The sequence below is a fragment of the Phyllobates terribilis genome, unplaced genomic scaffold (genome assembly GCF_046119375.1).
Source record: "Phyllobates terribilis strain yellow unplaced genomic scaffold, ASM4611937v1 Scaffold_4123__1_contigs__length_64799, whole genome shotgun sequence".
Classification (NCBI taxonomy): Eukaryota; Metazoa; Chordata; class Amphibia; order Anura; family Dendrobatidae; genus Phyllobates; species Phyllobates terribilis.
The window spans coordinates 52,501-55,921 of record NW_027366875.1 but is presented as its reverse complement, the minus strand read 5'-3'; positions in this window follow the sequence as shown (position 1 = coordinate 55,921).

Below are 3,421 nucleotides of genomic sequence, written 5' to 3'. Positions count from 1 at the left end.
GAGCATGTCAGTGCGCGCATCCGATTTCAGTTCCAGAGCGATTCGCGCGATGAGTCCTTGATACTTAGTCGTTTTTGCAAAATTTCTGACTTTTTGGAAAATTTCACAATTTTGTGAAAACTTCCACAAAATGAGGTTCTAGTATGTTAGAGGGCATCCCAGGAGGGCTCCAAAAGTGTGGGTAAAATATATATCCCACAGGGGGAAAATTGAAAAAAAGTTGAAAAAAAAAATTTTTGGGGACTTAGAAAATTTTTCAACTTTTGTCAGACTTCCAGACAGGGGAGCGTGTCAGTGCGCGCATCCGATTTCAGTTCCAGAGCGATTCGCGCGATGAGTCCTTGATACTTAGTCGTTTTTGGCAAAATTTCTGACTTTTTGAAAATTTCACAATTTTGTGAAAACTTCCACAAAATGAGGTTCTAGTATGTTAGAGGGCATCCCAGGAGGGCTCCAAAAGTGTGGGTAAAATATATATCCCACAGGGGGAAAATTGAAAAAAAGTTGAAAAAAAAAATTTTTGGGGACTTAGAAAATTTTTCAACTTGTGTCAGACTTCCAGAGAGGGGAGCATGTCAGTGCGCGCATCCGATTTCAGTTCCAGAGCGATTCGCGCGATGAGTCCTTGATACTTAGTCGTTTTTGCAAAATTTCTGACTTTTTGGAAAATTTCACAATTTTGTGAAAACTTCCACAAAATGAGGTTCTAGTATGTTAGAGGGCATCCCAGGAGGGCTCCAAAAGTGTGGGTAAAATATATATCCCACAGGGGGAAAATTGAAAAAAAGTTGAAAAAAAAAATTTTTGGGGACTTAGAAAATTTTTCAACTTTTGTCAGACTTCCAGACAGGGGAGCGTGTCAGTGCGCGCATCCGATTTCAGTTCCAGAGCGATTCGCGCGATGAGTCCTTGATACTTAGTCGTTTTTGGCAAAATTTCTGACTTTTTGAAAATTTCACAATTTTGTGAAAACTTCCACAAAATGAGGTTCTAGTATGTTAGAGGGCATCCCAGGAGGGCTCCAAAAGTGTGGGTAAAATATATATCCCACAGGGGGAAAATTGAAAAAAAGTTGAAAAAAAAAATTTTTGGGGACTTAGAAAATTTTCACACATGTGTCAGACTTCCAGAGAGGGGAGCATGTCAGTGCGCGCATCCGATTTCAGTTCCAGAGCGATTCGCGCGATGAGTCCTTGATACTTAGTCGTTTTTGCAAAATTTCTGACTTTTTGGAAAATTTCACAATTTTGTGAAAACTTCCACAAAATGAGGTTCTAGTATGTTAGAGGGCATCCCAGGAGGGCTCCAAAAGTGTGGGTAAAATATATATCCCACAGGGGGAAAATTGAAAAAAAGTTGAAAAAAAAAATTTTTGGGGACTTAGAAAATTTTTCAACTTTTGTCAGACTTCCAGACAGGGGAGCGTGTCAGTGCGCGCATCCGATTTCAGTTCCAGAGCGATTCGCGCGATGAGTCCTTGATACTTAGTCGTTTTTGCAAAATTTCTGACTTTTTGGAAAATTTCACAATTTTGTGAAAACTTCCACAAAATGAGGTTCTAGTATGTTAGAGGGCATCCCAGGAGGGCTCCAAAAGTGTGGGTAAAATATATATCCCACAGGGGGAAAATTGAAAAAAAGTTGAAAAAAAAAATTTTTGGGGACTTAGAAAATTTTCACACATGTGTCAGACTTCCAGAGAGGGGAGCATGTCAGTGCGCGCATCCGATTTCAGTTCCAGAGCGATTCGCGCGATGAGTCCTTGATACTTAGTCGTTTTTGCAAAATTTCTGACTTTTTGGAAAATTTCACAATTTTGTGAAAACTTCCACAAAATGAGGTTCTAGTATGTTAGAGGGCATCCCAGGAGGGCTCCAAAAGTGTGGGTAAAATATATATCCCACAGGGGGAAAATTGAAAAAAAGTTGAAAAAAAAAATTTTTGGGGACTTAGAAAATTTTTCAACTTGTGTCAGACTTCCAGAGAGGGGAGCATGTCAGTGCGCGCATCCGATTTCAGTTCCAGAGCGATTCGCGCGATGAGTCCTTGATACTTAGTCGTTTTCAGAAGTCACAATTTTGACTTCCAGGACCCGCAAAACGTTTGTAAATTGAGCCCGCTCCCCAGTTCCAAGCGTTTTGAGGTGTCCCCGGTTGCAGTAATGCAGCCTGCCCACTAGATGTCGCAAAAGAGACAAAAAGTGAAAAAGAACCAGAATGAGGAAATTCCAGGGAGCCGAATCCGCCTGACAGTTCCAGGCGATCGGGCACTTTTTTGCATGCGTCCCTAAAGTGGGTATAGGGTGACACTCCATGCAAAGACCCAGTTTTGCACACCACCGGCAGAATATATGAGAGAGAGGTACCTCTCAGCCCCGACACATTTCGACTCATTTAAGCTGGTTTTCACCTCCGTAGGCCTGGGTATGCGTTTTGGCTATGAGTCCCTGTTCGGCTGGAGGTCTGCACCTTGGCTGAACCCAGGCTTCCGCAGCTGCGTGGGGGGACTTTTGCCGGTCGCCTATCCCAAGTCAGAGAGGTGTTCCTGGGTTGAAGTGAGCCTGGCCAGACCCCCCCGCGGGCCCTGGTTCTCCACATGGGGGCGCCGTCAAGGCTAAAATCTGGATTTTTAGGCCGAGGAGAGGCTCCATGAGGGCGGATGCTTTTGTGGCTTCGACCCCAGTGCTGTTCCACATCCAGTACCCCCCCGCAAGGGCGCCTGTACCCGAGTCGCGCTTCCAGGACTCGTGGGCACGTATCTCCCGACGACAGGGGTTTGCAGCCTCCGTACTTGGGCAAGTCCCTACATGCACCCCTGCTCTTCCTCCGATCGATCTGGCGCAGCGCTCCCGGGTGGGGAGGTGGCGCCGCTCGCTCGGCCCGGGCTTTGGAGCCCGCGCTGGCTTAAGGTGAGCGGTCCCCTTCCTCCTCTACCCCCGGGCTTCCGACACCTATCTTTGGGCGCGCATGCCGGCCTCGCCTCCCGTCTGCGGAGGTGGCCGAGCCGTGGGGAGTTTGACCCGAACCGAGCGAAGGCAGTGGTCCGACGACCCGTACGGGCGAACGGCGGGGCGCCCACCCAGCCAGGCGTGGGGGCCCGTCGTCCGAATCGCTCCCTGTGCGGGGAAGCACAGCGATCTTCTCCGAGGGCGGCCCTTTTCTTCCAGATGCGTACCCGGCCAGCGGAGGCTCGCGCTGCCCCTCGTGTCCGAAAGGGCGGCCTCCGCGGCGGTGGCGACAGCGGCGGCGGTGGGTGGCCTCTCCGCGCCACTGCCGAGCTTCGCGATTTCCAGTCTTTTCCCGAGCCCCTACGTCAGTGGGGAGGACGACAGAGGTGTGGAGGCAGGCGAAGGGGGTTCTCACCGTGCGGTGTGCCCCAGCCCGACCGTTGCCTTCCCCCTCGACCCTCGTCCTCCCAGGCGG